We start from the raw sequence: 15549 nt of genomic DNA on the forward strand, positions 1-15549 counted from the left end.
AAAACCACCACATAGTGCAACACTGTAATTCAGTAAAACAAATCCAGTGATTCTTGCTGTCAGAAAACTGCAATAAATGCAGATTAACATGTGCACTGAGGCTGAAGCCTTTTCATGGAAAAAAATTCTCCTTCCTGCTCCAATTAAATGGACCTCTCAATAAACGTTTTGATAAGGAGAGGCAGAACAGAGTACTTGCCCTGCTATTACGTGCTTTAGGTGAAGCAAGTCAAATTGGTACAAGTGTTACATTTTCTTCTCATTTTATAGGACTATTTGACAACTAATTGTCTTTCCGCAGGAAAGATAATATTGCATTAGTTTTCTCTTCAGATCTCAAATGCTGAAAAGGTGCCTCAAGTAAAACATACTTATTTGAATGCATACATCTGGCAGTGTTCCTTTAACAAAGCAAAGCCAAATGTCACATATTTTATGTAGTCATGTTGTAGCTATAATGGTCTAAGGACAATAAGCTGGCTAGTGTAGTTTGAAATGTTTGAACCTGTTTGGGTTCCACTACATAGGTTGGAAATTGAAGCACCAATAATGAATCATAAAACATGAAACAGACATAACGAAACAGAAAATTTTCCAGGCTTCTGCTAAGCTTATCTTTCCAGTCAGTTTTCTGTAAGCTGCTATGTCCTCTTGTAAATTACTTTTTTTTAAGGTGAGGAAGAGCTTCATCAGTGCAAATTGGTACAAGCAAACAATGATTTTAATCAAAAATTACATATATCTTTTGTCTGTAGAAATACAAGATTCTCTGTGGTGGCTCAATTGCAGTGAAGAATTGCCAGAAATGGTTAACAGAAAACAGGCATGAATTGAATTTTTGGTGAGTAAATGATCTCTTTTTTTCTTTTTAATAGGTACAGCAAAAAATTGTTGTATCTTTTCAGCATGCTTGGTATTCAAGAACTATAGCAATGTAGACAGTGCAGGAACATGAATGGAAAATGCAACTGTACTGTGTGCATAAACTCCATAAACGCTCTTTTGTGAGAAATTGAAAGGACGTGAAATGTTTCTGGTACTCTTGTTAAACGTACTAATGAAAGGTAATTGTCCCCTTCCCACCTAATATTCTTGTGAGAATTTTGGGGGAAGAAATGTTTTAAACTAAACACTTTTTTTTTTTCTTTTTCAGAAAATGAGGGGTTGCAAGAATGTTTTCTGAGAGTTGGGTACAAAACAAGTGTTTTTGAAAAGTTATCTGCCTACTCATGGCCATGGTCTTATGTCCTGCTGTTGTGCTAAATTGAGAAATCAATCAAGCAGGGTTTTGAAACCACTGTGTTGCATAGAGGTCAAAACAGGGCAATATCAAGTACCTAGAAAATACAAATGGAGTCACTGAGGCTTTCTAACTCTGTCTTTCTAACAATTCATTTTCTTTCTTTATTATTATATTTGGACTGTTTTTGGGGGTGTTTGTAGAACAGTGTTCAAGTTCAGTTATATTGCTTCTTATGGTGATGCTGCAGGAACCTCCATTTAAGAGGATGTCAAAGCTGTCTCTGACATCCAAAACCAACAGTCCAAAGAGAAAAATTCTTAATATTCTATAAAATGGGGAAATATGCACAGAAAAGTATTTGGGGTACATTTTCAAACAGCTTTAGAGAAGCTGAAATCTTGGAAAGAAATGACTATTATGTGACTGGAGCTGCTAAACACATGCAAAATATAGCCACCTTGGTAAATTTTTAGAGGTGGCAAGTATAGCACAAAGTTATCAGTGTTGACTAAATCTGAAAGAACTAACATATAGTTTGTCTTAATTTCTGCTTAGAAGACTTCAGAATCCACTCGTAACAAAATCAAAATGTATTACAAATAAGTGCAAATAGTTACAAAATACCTACATTTATGAAGGCATTATACATAAACTCTTTTTCAGTAAAAAAAAAAAAGTTCTACTTTGGCTGAATAAGTCCTTACGTGTAACTTTTTTTTTTTTTTTTAATCGCCGTGGTGGGTTTACATTTTCAGTAGCAACTGCTTCAATGGCTTGAAAGATATGGGCTAAATGGGAATGAATTTTTACAAATAGTTTGAAACAGAGGTTCTCAAAATATCACAGATGCTGAGCTGCTGATTTATTGAACAGCTTAGGAAGAGCAATGGTGTAATCGGCACTGTCTTTTATCCTGTTTTCTTTGATCCATTCTCACTGGAGTGATTGACTGTTTGCCATTTTCAAGCAAGATGCAACCCCTGAAATTGCACAAGCAAGGCTTTTAGTTAAGTTCAGCATGAATTGAAACTGAGGGAGGATGCATAATGGAACAAGGTCCATTTGGGACTGCAGGAGAACTGGCAAGCTGCTCTGCTTGATTATGTTTAAGCCTCCTTTTAAAGAGTGACACCTGATTGCTCTTCAGAACTGTCAGTTTGGAATCTCCTTTGGGACTCTGAGGGGATCACAAATACTTTTCATGAAAGATAGAAATTATAAAAATTTAAAATGGTATTTTCTTCAATTACAGTATTTGTCGTGTTATAATTTTTAGTTTAGCTCATGACAAACTAAAATATGAAGAATGAAACTGCTAACTTGCTGAAAATTTATTCTAGTTATTGTTTCTGCTCTACTACGTTTGTCATGCATTTGTTTTTTGCTAGGAGATGCTGAGTTGAAAAAAAAATTCAAAAACAAAACTAAAGAAAAAACATTTTTTGAAGAACAATTACATCATATTTTCATAAAACGTCTTATTTTCAAGAACATGAGATTTTGAAAGAGAAAGTTTTAAAGGCTTAGAAGTGAAATCGAGAACAGTAGGGAAAATCAGCAGCTTCTTCAGAGGTTATGAAATTCTCTATGTTTCCCAGCAAAGGAATTTTAAAGTAATTAAATGGTTATTTACAGTGAATACAACTCTTGACAGTTTTAGGCTTCCTTGGTGTTTTTGATTTTTTTTTTATTTATTTCTGTATTTACGAGGACAGAAAAAGCTAAATAGAATACTGTGAAGGGGAAAAGTAAAATATCTCTGACTTGCAGATTTTAGAAAATGGGTACTGTCTGAAGTTTCTCAGGGCTAGAGTGTTTCAATAAGTTCTAGGGTCACTGGCAATAAGGTAAAATGTGGATGATGAATTTGTTTGTCAGGCTATTTATGCAATTTATGGCTTGGACATAGCTTCTAACAACATATGTATTTCCATATAATGTAGAACATTCAGTGGTCAACAGTACAAATCACTTGAGTACTGAGTGTATAAAACACTGTGCTTAGAATCACTATTTAAGAATACATATGGATGCTGCTAAGCTATGGTAGAGCATTTGGAATTCTTGAATATATTCTTGTCCTTTTTCTTCCCTAGAATCACTAGTTATTGAAGATGTGTTTTACGTACATAATCAGAATAATATACAAGAGGTGCTGTCAAGATATCAGAAGATAGTTTCAGTTGGAACTGATAAAATTGTAGTTTTATGGGGCTGTTGAATGGACGTAGAAAATTTTAGTATACACAGACTCGCAGGACACATATACACAGTGGTACAGAATGCTAAACTATACAGTAGAATATATTCTACAGGGTTTTGCTGTTCTTGTTATTGCCTTACACAGTTTCCAAATACATTTATTCTTCTATGCGCATCATCTTTATGGATTTTTTTTCATGTTACATAGTCCCTTGAAAATTGTACTGTTGGTTTGTTTTGATACTTCAGGCTTTGGCAGGACCAAGTGAACACAAATGTTATTTTTTGCAGGATAGTAGTGATATAGAAAAGAAATCTACTAGTGAAAGAAATTGCTTATGAAAGTTTTGTTGATGCAACAGCATACACTAAATTGAAGCTATACATATAATGGCAAATTTTTGTAGTGATTTCATAGCAATGTAAATATCTTCTTGGACTTGATTTTTTTGTTCAATGGAGACAGTAGGATTACAGTCTGATTCCCTACATTTCTAGCTTACTAATTTCTAATTAATTTTGTTGCTTAGATTAATGAATGTCCTGAGACTTCATTATATCTTATGTCATCTTATATTGGACTATGGCAGATCAGATTAATAAAGATGCAGTGCCATACATCAGTATTGTAATAGGTATTTTATTAATTTTAGTATGGGTTGTGGCATTCAAAATTTCAAGGGTAGAAATATCACTGAACAATCACAATAGAAGTTTTGTCCCTTGAATACAGTGTGTTCAATGTCCTTGGTGCTGTTGAAGATGCTGTCTTGAACATCGAGAAAACTGTGGAATGGAGAGAATAAAACAGTAGTTTCATCACTAATAAAAGAGATGCCACATTTGGGATGTTCACTGGTGCAGGAAACAAGGGCATTTCAGTTCACCTTAATAATTCAAATCTGAACTGTCAATAGGTATACAGCTCTTCCTCTAAGCCTCTCTATGAACTGCTAAAGTAAAAAGGAATCAAAGTCAATGAGGAAAGAGAGGTTTGAAAGCTCCGTTCATCTTACAGGTTATTTGGACACTGAACTGTGTAAACTAATTATTTTGCCTTTCTATCACCTCCAAACTTTCCATCTCTTAACTTACAGAGTCATGACCATGACTCCTAACCCTGTCTTTTGTCTGTACAGAGGCTGAAATGAGTCTCTTAGACGAAGCTTTGTCAGACAATCACACATGTAGGGGCAGAAGGGACATCAGAGCTTTTGCTCTTGCTCAAAAACAGGATCTTCAATTTTCTTATCTCAGATTTAGACCTCAGTTCTGCATTGTTTCTCTTTTAATTTGGAAATTATGAAAAACACCTGCGTTAAATGGCTGTTTCATGGTGCACAAAAATTTCAAAATATACTTTCATTTACAGCTTGTCTTTCACACCACTCAGGTGGCTTAATTCATATCTGGCATAGGCTTAACAAGGACAACTGAGTGAGATTGCTAGGCTGAACTACAAAAGCATTACTCTTAAGGCTTCCATTTGAGTCAGCAGATTTATGTAAGTGCAAATGTGGAGTGGTTATGATTTGAAATTAGGGGGTGATGGCTTCAATAGCCTGCATTGAAAGCATTCAAATGCCTTGCTGTTTTTCCAATTGAATTAATGTCTCATGTACTTACATGAGCCCATATATATATATATATATAAAATTAGGGATGAAGTTAAGTGTACCCTGATATTATTATTGAATTTAACTAAATGGTCCTTATGAAAAGTCTGTTGTGATGTAATTGGTTTTTTTGCCAGCTAAATACTCAAAGACAGCACAAGGCCTTACCATTTACTAGTTGCTTTTATCTTGCTCTTTGTGTAGTCTTCCTGTGTATCAGAGGGGTGAAAGCAGACAAAACACAAAAAAGCTCCATCAAGTCTGAGATAAAACTGAAGTTGTTCGGCCATCCTCTATCCCAAATAATCATCCAGCTCAGGTAGATTTTGATGCTATCTCTCATGACTGACTTGTCTACAAGCAGTTCGTGTTAGTTGACTCTTCCACCTTCAATCTTTTTACCAAACAATTCTAGTGTTGCATGCTGGCTTTCTCCAAAGAGACCACTAGAGCAGGTAGGCCAGCTCGTGTCCCCAAGGCAGGATCTAACATGTCTCACAGATAGAGAAGCAAGTCTGGCTACAAGTGGGCTTGCTCTTAACCACTACCAATAACTGCTGCTGCTGGGAATGGGCTGTATCCAGCGTGAATTTGGCTCATGGAATATTGCCTTGGCTCTTTCTTGTTCCCATTGATTTAGTTCTTTTAGAAGCCATTAAATATTTTCAACAATTTGTCCTTCTAGTTTTCTGTGCTTTGTAAGAGGACACTACTAAACAATGATATGATAATATTTTGTTAGTTGTCCAATCAGATCATATTGTAAACCTTACAAGTATCAGTCTTGAATGATGAAGGGTGTTCTCTTAAACAGAGAACACTTTAAGCGTTCTGCCTATGAGCTAACAGTGAATATTATGGAGCAAAGTGGTCAGACAAAAGGCAAATTATCAGGTTTTGTTTTGATAAAAGTAAATATTATTTTAAATTTGAGATCTAAGAACTAGAAATGGCTAAAAAATGTTTTCATTTATTCAAACTGCAGAGATCATTTCTCTCTAAGATGGCTCTTTGCAACAGAATCTTATTCACCGGTGTTGTCTTTTTTCAGTGTGGGGTGGGTTGGGAACAGCAAAGAGGATGACACTAAGTGCTGAAAAAAATATTTCTCCAAACCTCAAATCAATGACCTTAATCCTATGTATTTTTCTTAGACTGAGCACAGAATAAAATATTTGTAGAAAATGTCATAAATGAAGTCATTCCTGCTATTTTGACAATTTTCTTCCCATTCTTATACTGATACTTAATATTATTTAAAATAAGATTCTAGAAAACACTTGCTCAAACAAACAAATAAACATTGTTTTCCAGCTTCCTGCATTTAGTAGCAGAGCTGTCTGAATTGGCCCATCTTAAGTTAATTATTAGCATAGTTACATTTCAGTTGACTCCCAGAAATAAAACACACACAGCCATTCAAGAGTAGCACTTTGTTTACCCCCAAAAGGGAAGCTCTTTTTGTTCTGTCTTGACTGATAATAAGGACAGAGCTTACAATAAATACCAACAACAAAAATGGTCCTAAGCATTAGACAAAATTCTCCAAGTTAACATGTTATTACTGACTGCATTCCTTCTGGTGTTTAAACTGTTATTTACTCTTTAATATTGGCATAAGAATGTCACAGAAGAGAGACTTTTACTCTTCTGTAAGCAGTTGAATCACTCTCTGAGGGATAGGACTATTCCAGATTTTTCTTATTTTCCTGAATCTCAGTGTTTCAAAGAAAAGGGGTGTGAGGTACATGTACTAAAACGAAGATGCAGTTCCTCTTTGAAATCTTAATCATGTTAGTGAAATGAAGAACACAACCAGCACTGTGTTTGTCAGCGTTATCATTTATCATTATTCATTTATCAGCTTTAAAATCTCTGCTCAAAATCTAGTATTGCCTATGCTCTATCCCTATAGGTTTTTATTTATACAGGTTCTCTTTCTATATTCACTAGAGAATTTGCTGCGGATAAGTTTATATAACAATGAAAAATACCTTTCTTAGCAAATGTTTTGGAAATTACAAAAAAAAAGTAAAGGATATTAAAGGAGACAATATAAAGATATAAATCAAAGCAGTGCTGGATAAAAAGCAAGTAGCAAAGAAGGGCAGATATTTAAGTAGGTGTTTAGTACTGTTCTTGCTGCTAAGATTCATGCTCAGTACAAACAAACGTGGCTATAGCATGTTTAATAAAAAAGTGCAGAGTAAGCACTGAAAATTTAACTAATTTTGAGGTTCCCTCTTTTATTAAATATTATTAAGAGAAAAATTCATGTCTAGTTTAAAGGACGGGATGAACTTGATGTTTAAAAATATGTCCTAGTGACAATTTTTGCCAAAGCCCTTTTCAGTAACAAAAAAACTTACGGATACTAAGCGTGCTTCTGTTTGCAAGACGGAAGCTTTCCCCTTACCTTCACATCTCTTTTTTTCAGAAAATTAGTATTAAGAACGTAGGAATGGAGGTACTGGAGAAGATGAGGTTCTTAATCATGGGTTACTCTTTTTTCAACTTCTGACTGTAACATATACTTGTGGAGGGGAAAATAATGTCAGAACTGTCAGAATGGCAGCTTAGCTGATACAGCCTCTCATCTGGGATTTCATGCATCAGTTTGTGTAGTTTAATAGCCCCTGATGCATTTCCTTTCACTTATTCTTCCAGCATCCAAAACAATATGGCAATGAGTTCCGCGATTTAATAAACAAAATAAGGAAATCAAATAATTGTTATATTACTGCCAAGTTGTTTGCTAATAGTACCCAAGAAATATTTTTGCATTTCCCAAACAAAGCTTCTGTTTTTATACTCTATGTATTTCAGTGCTGAGTTGATATTCAAATATTAATCATAAAAACAAAGTTGGAGTTTCAAGATATGGAATACTTAATAAAATGGATTGTTTGTTGTTTTTGCAGCCATATAACAAATTACAAAAGTTCTCCCTGGACAATGAAATCTGATTCAAAAGTTGCCTTACTTCTTCCACTTCATTTGTCAAAGACAATATGAAGTGGTGTCTTCTATACAGATCATTTCTTGAGCATTTTTAGTTTATTTTTATTGTAGTGACTACACTTGCAATCGGTGTATAGCACAGCACTGCAGAACTACGCATATTTAATTTAAGGCAATCAGTTTATATCTGTTCAATCTATTAAAATAGCAACCATACCAAGTAATATGACAGTAGTATAACTCAACATCATTGCAGGCAATGATGTATGGTGAAACATAAGACTAAACACTCAAAGCATTTTATCAGAACCATGGCATTGTCTAAATTTGAGCAAATCCTTTGTTAGCACAGCTGTGCTAAAACAACAGCATAGTAACCTCAATATTTATTCGTCAGATTCGTTCTTAAATGAACAAATAAAAGTTCCCCCCTGAAATTAATTAAATGGTTGACAAATCATGAAACATGATTGCTAAGAATGATTGAAGGTGTCACTTGCCTCAGTAAGGATAGTGGTAGTCCACAACCAGGTTGAACAGCTGCTCCTGATCAAGTTTTAAGAGAGATAGAGGGCAACAGCAAGAAGTAAGGTGTACTGAATTTTTACAGTTTCTTATTACATCTTCTATTTTATAAATAACCCATGATGAAGTTACAGTACTCCACAGGAAAGATTAGCCTTCAAGTGAGATAGCATCTAGTATTGGTCATACTATGCTTCTCACAGGAAGACAGAGGAGGAAAAATATCAGAATATCAGAGAATACTATGTTGAAAGGTTTCAAAGTAGAATCCATTTTTTATTTTGAAAAATATTAATTTTTATAAAAAAGAAAAACTTACAAATGAGGTACACAAGTAGAAATTAAAATAACTGCTGTAGTAACAAAGTAAATTTCTGAAACAGGTTTTTGGAAAAGGCCATGTTTTATTTCAAACAAACTGGGTGTTTGAAAAACTCTGACAAACTATTGGCTGTTAAAGGAATGCGTGATAGAATTTGTTCTCCTTGGGAGGCAGCTCATGCCTTCAGTTGAGTGTGTTAACATTTTTTTTTTTTTTTGAGAATGAAACTGAGTTTTCTGGCTTAAATAGATCATAACCTTACAATTTATAAGCTTGTTACAAGAAATTATGTTATAAGAAGGAGCTTGTCCTTCTTCCATGTTCTGCCTTGGTGTCCACAGCAAAGCAGAGAACCTAATTCCATGTCCACGGGGCTTCCCAAGCATTGGGAAGCACATTGTGTTTGCTACCTGGCTGGTGAAGCAGTGAACTTCTCTTGAGTTTCACCAGGCCCACTCCTTTAGATGTTTCTCCCCTGCTGCCTGCTCACCACTTGTCTTTCTACCCAGAGGAGGTAGCTGTGACACAGGATGTAATGATGCAAATGCAAAATCATTCCCCACACCTTGGAAATATCAGTTGTATGTTTAACATTGCATGGTTACGTGGTATTGGTGACATAAGAGGAATTACAAAAAGGACAGGAGTAGCCATGCTGTGACAAGCCTTTTTTTTTTTTTTTTTTTCCTGAAGGAGAGATAATAGCCACTCTATTATTGTTCAGAACTTTTCTCTAGCCCTGAAAAATTTGTCTTTGTCTGCTTTGTGCCATCAGATTGGTGCTAAACTACTATACAGGGAACGCAGCCTGGTCCCAAAAGTATGTCTAGTTCAAAGGCTCTGTACTAGCGTAGATGACAAGAAAGTCTCCATAAATATATCAGTAAAACATATTTAGTGCTGTGTAGCTTCTTAACTGACTAAATAAGATGATTTGAACTTCTGTTCCACTCTTTTTCTTCCCACTTATCAAATAAAGACCATATGATTTGAAAAGTTGGGATTGCCTTGAGAGGGTTCCAGACCAACAATGAAGTAATTTAGTATTAGAATCTAAATCCCCACAGTACCACAAGTCATGCTGAAGCATTTTGCCTGAGCTGGTAGATCCTCCATATGCTTGTTTGTACTTGCTTCTTGAGGCATTGCCCTATAAATAACAGAAACTGAAATGCAAAGTAGCACTCATCAGGGACAATAAAAACAAGAATTCAGAGACTGATTCATAACTTTTAAGGCTGGGGGGACCCATTATTATTTTGCAGTTTGGTCTTCTGCATAAGATAAACTTTTCCTTGTATTAATGCCTACTGAGATTAGGTGCAGGTTTTTATTTATCCAAATACCATAGAATTGGAGATTTATCTAAAGGGAAAATATTGCCTTTGAAAAATAGCATTGTCTTGTAGCAGTTAAGAGAACTGAGGCAAAATGATTTACCTGGAATACTAGCAAGGTGATAACAATATAGGAGACTTTCCTGGCTTATTGGAATTCCACTAGGTTTCTTAACTTTCTTCGTAGCATTCATAATATACTCTGATATATATATTTGTCATTGAATGCATAGGATATTTACACAACTAGCTATGTCAAGGCATGTAGGCACACAAGCATCCAGCAGCGTCTTGTACATCTTGTGTGCACCCTGATTATGTACTGACTGCATTTAGAGGCATAGCCTGGGTAAGTCCCATCCTTAGGCACACTACAAGGAAAGGTAACCTACCCTAGAAGATCTAAGTGGCAGGTTGGTCTGGGGACAAGGGGCAACGCTATCACAGAATCATAGAGTCAGAATGATTTGAGTTGGAAGAGCCTTTAAAAGTCATCTAGTTCCGCCCCCCTGCCATGGGCATGGACACCTACCACACCAGGTTGCTCAAAACCCCATCCAAGCTGGCCTTAAACAATTCCAGGGATGCAGCATCCACAGCTTATCTGGACAACCTGCTCCAGTGCCTCACCACCCTCATAGTAGTAAATTGAGTGCACGTATCTTGCATAGCCTTAAAAGTCTGTATTTAGGCAATGTACATAGTCAGTTTTGCATGTCTGTGAATCAGAAGCATGCTTGCACTGCAGCTGTGTACTTTGAGTCATAAAAACTGCAAGAATTTTAATGAACAGTTTTACTGTAACTTCTCTTAGTGGTTAGTGTTGGCTTTTTGCTGCTCTTTCTCACTATATATATATATTTACATAATTTTATTTGTCATCGTCCAATAAAATGTATGAACTAATTGATTGAATCAAGCCCGTGATTTTCTCAGAATATCCTCTTTTAATAAGTCTAGATGTGTCTAGTCTAAAATATTCATTTAAAAATCAATGTTTTTACATTCTGAAGGAGTTATTACATCTTCTATAGATTCTGCATTATGTTTATATATTCTGTTAAATCAGAGTTATAACTTAGATTTGTTGGTTTTATTATTGACTGCACTCAATACAGGGGAAAAAAGTTGTAAAGGTCTTTCTTAACTTTTTTTTTTTTTTTAAATGTCTACACTTCAGAAGCCTCCCTTACAAGCAAATGGGATCTTATTTGGATGATCTTTGGGTTCTTTGCATGACAGAATAGAAATTAGAATTTACACAGTTCTAATTATAGCTCTTTATAGTTTAGACTGCTTTGTATTTTGCAAGGTGTGAAGGCTAATGAATAGCAATTGTAATGAATAGTAAATATTTATTCTGGCATATTAGAATGTAATAAATTACAGATAAAATATGCAGGTATATATACTTAAACACCAAATTTGTGGATTATTATATAACATATTTGCATTGCATATTTATCAACGTGTATTTTATAACAGAATAGCTAATTATTACAATTTTCATAACTCTTTCAGATTACTTGGAAAAGTTCTGTGTGAGATGAAAATTTATGCTGCATATATCAGCACCTTTGTTGTGATTTGATGTTGACTACAAGTAATTAGAGTAGCACAGGTTTTAGATATGTGTAAGACATTATACAGCACTTCCTGAATTCTTCTGCAGGCTTGGGATGGATTTTAAGGGGCCTTCATGGACTTTGTAAAGAACCTGTAATGTCAATGCCAGTTACCTTGCAAAAAGCTGCTCTATGAATGGGATGCATAACATCATGATTCTCTCACAGTAATATTCTCTTTCTAGGTTCTCCTTTTATCATGTTTTGTACACAGAAAAAAAAATAAAAATAAAAATGGGGGTTATAGTAATGAAGTTTTCCAAAAATAGAAGAAAATACATTCTGTAATGCAGGCTATAGCTATCAGTGGAAATATAACCTGCTACATCTTTATTTTCCCTTTAACACTTGGGGAAAAAAATTGCATGTAAATGCATGCACTAATAATAGCTGATTAAAATACATTAATTTTACATCACAAAATAATCACCATTAATTTAATTCTAGTACACCATAAAATGGCTAATTCTTTTTCAGCCAGTTCCCATTTCTATTGATAAAGGAGATAAAAGCAGTTTAGAAAATCTCATTAACTGTGCAAAGATACACTCTGATTTTGTGAGTGTGAATTTTATACCTTTAATTGATTACAACGTAATAAACACTAAGGTAAGACAATGTAAAAACTGCTCAGGCAAACACAAATAATGAAATGGAAAGTGAAGCATCCCCTAGGAACAGCAGTTCTCTCAGTGTGCAGGCAGACGGTTCATTCAGTAGGGACTACATTTTAATTCGCCATGTGTAAGCACTGGTATGATATCCTGGGCAGAGCCAGTGCTATACCTGTAGCTTTAATTTGTGGCTGCTGCATTTTAGAGCCTGTACAGATTAGATAGTGTTCCTTATTTACTACATTGTCAAGTGCACCTTTTGTGTAATCAGATAATCAACCTTTATACTAGTTCATGCTAATTTTCTGTTGCACCAATTTCTCAAAGTCCTTCCTGAGACTTTCAAATAACACTTCATCTTTAGCTTGACAACTGCTCCAAAAGAAGCTCTGCTATTCCAATAATCATTATTTATCTACTAGTTCCTACCTTCCCTTCTATTAGAATAGTCGTTTGCTCATGAAACAGGGAGTTAATCGGCTTAATGAGTCATTCTAAATTACTTCCATAGATGTAATTTATTAATAATTCAGAGGACTAGTCAAATGGTTGCCATTAGTTTGTGATCACTTTTCTGCTTTCTGTATTGGATACAGTAGCTACCATGCATTGAAAATAGCATTTGACAATACGGGTAGAAATTGGCAACTGTTTTTAAATATATTTTGCTGCTGGACTTTCAGGAGATAAGCAGAACACGCAGCATTAGGCATATGCAGACTTATAAACTGAGAAAGAGTTGGTTTGGATGGCCTTTAAAACTATTAATTTTTTCCTGTATATCAGCTAAATGCATGTAAAGGTAAGCATTTTCATCATTATTTTTAAGTGCAATTCAATGCATTTAATGAGTGACATCTGACCCCTGAGAGAACTGGAACACAGCTGCTTTCTTGGCAGACAGGAGTTAGAAGTGTGCTGTGTTCTGAAGACTTAGCTATACATTTTATAGAAAGCTAAGAATACATTTTAATATTGCAATATATTGTAATTTCAAACCACATGGAATCTTCTGGGAGCAGACAGGCCACAGATCTCAATAACTTTTGAAATATATCATACGAATGTGGTTTCTTAAATCCTTGTACATCACAGTACTTGAATTCTAGTAAAAGAGATGGAAATGGATAAGCAAGAGTTAAAGAACAAGTTGGTTTTTTGTTTGTTTGTTTGTTTTTTAAATACTCTATCCAGAAAAAAAAAAAAAAAAAAAAAAAAAACCCAAAAGATTGGTGCTTAGATCCACATTGTTATATTTTTAAAATATGACCAGAATCTCAATATATTTTATTTCCTTGTGATTATTTGGTCTGGTCAGCACTTAACATTTAAGAACTGTCTTCTGTTTTCTTCCGTTTGCCTACGACATATAGGTGTTCCTTTATTTTATTTTATTTTATTTTATTTTTGAAAGGGATATAGTAATTCTTCCAAGTAAAAAACTGAATTGTTTTTATCCACTATTGAATACAAATAGAATGCCTTGCAGTTTTATTCAACCACATTCCTATAACCACACATAAAATGGCGAGAGAAAACAAATTTTGCCTAGCCAGAGTTTCTAAAAATTATCCTGTTTTAATCTTATATTCATCTCTTTCTCTATATAATATAATCATATTTTACTGCAAAAAGTTAAAGATTCTTACAGTATTTCAAGTAAAAAGCTACAAATAGAGGAATGTACAGAGAGAACCTGATGCAACATTACAAATTAAAAGATACTTCTTATATTAATGAAGAAAGCTGTTTTACTACTATCAAATTTGAAAATATATAAGTATATGAAATTGGGATAATGTCACCCAAAATCTCATTAAGAATTCCTATTTTGTCTTTGTAACATCTGTCATTATCAAAATAAAATTCAACAGTCATTATTGCAGTCCCTGTTGTTAGAAAAAAAATTTACTTTGTACATCTTAGTATGGCAGTTAAAAATCCCTGTGGGGAATTTAATTTGGATCCTTTATAGCAGCAGCATAAACTAATATATTCCAGGGAAGTTAAATTGTCTGTGACTGTTCCAACAGGATGTTAGATAAATCTCAAAGTGTCACCTCTAAAAAAAGTCAAATGTCATGGGTTGCAAAGCTGGAGTAAGAACCGCATGTTAATAGGTCTGTAACAGTTGAAGCACTAAAGCACTTTACGAGTTGGCATTGTGCTGTCCGTGTTTATATCTGCCGCAGGGTTGTACACATGGCATTTAACTTAATGCTGTGATTACATAAAATAGCAGAGTTGGGTATTTAAAGGTTTTAAAGCTGGTTGTAACGTGTAGATTGGCTCCACACATTATTAATTCACACGCACGAACATGAGTAAAGCATTAGATGTCCTGGATCTCCTCAGCTCTTGCCACCAGGACTCGAGTGTGCTTGCTGGCCTGAGAGTCTCCTGCTGGCATCATTCCTATTCAACGCATTGCTTGCAACAGAGACCAATGTATACACACGCTACTGAGCATGGTGAATATTTGACCACTTTCTCTAGGAAATCCATACACAAAGTTGTGCATAATTATTTTTCTGGCTTGCAGGTTGTTTCGTGGAGGATTTGCTAAGCTTTTACCTATTTCTCATGTTTATACTGTATGCTGCCCAGTTGATGATGGCCATGTTTCAAATGTCAGCAACACTCATCCAACTCAAAGGTTCAGGTTTGCATATCACAGTGGAGATACTGGAGACTAACGGACAGTGAATTGTGCTTGATTAACAGTGTGAAATAAAGCTTTTTGGAATGACTAAGCTGATAGATATATCATTAAAGGAAAAACAAAGTGTAGGAAGATAGCAGTGATCGTTCCACATACGTTCTTTGCTGCTGGCCTTCCATGTTAATACTTAGTGCTGCTGAATGCCTCAGTGAAAGGAAGATACGTAAGTTTGAAGTTCCAAACCATTTCATTTTTATTATTTAAAGTATCAATTTTAATTTTTCTTAGTGTCTGTATTTTGAACATGATTTTTATAATTTATTTAACAGTATTAATATACAATGACATGTTTACAGCATTTCATTATATACATATATTCTATAATTTTTTAGGAGTAAATGTAAAAAAAATTTATGACAGTAAACCAGTATATCAGAGTTAA

At 34.6% G+C, this 15549-nt stretch overlaps 1 protein-coding gene across 2 annotated transcripts in view; it reads left to right on the forward strand.

The window, feature by feature from the left end:
- LOC308197816 (uncharacterized protein) overlaps nucleotides 1-15549 on the forward strand; it is a 355008-nt gene that overhangs the window by 177894 nt on the left and 161565 nt on the right. Inside the window, exons 5-6 of one of the 2 annotated variants that reach the window (XR_013953302.1) lie at nucleotides 756-841; nucleotides 1154-4077. The gene's annotated coding sequence lies outside the window, so the exon portion shown is untranslated. Of the gene's footprint in view, nucleotides 1-755; nucleotides 842-1153 lie in introns of those variants that run through there. The other variant, XR_013953303.1, reaches the window with a different exon arrangement.

Source organism: Anser brachyrhynchus, assembly GCF_964034855.1.
Source record: "Anser brachyrhynchus genome assembly, chromosome: 7".
Taxonomy (NCBI): domain Eukaryota; kingdom Metazoa; phylum Chordata; class Aves; order Anseriformes; family Anatidae; genus Anser; species Anser brachyrhynchus.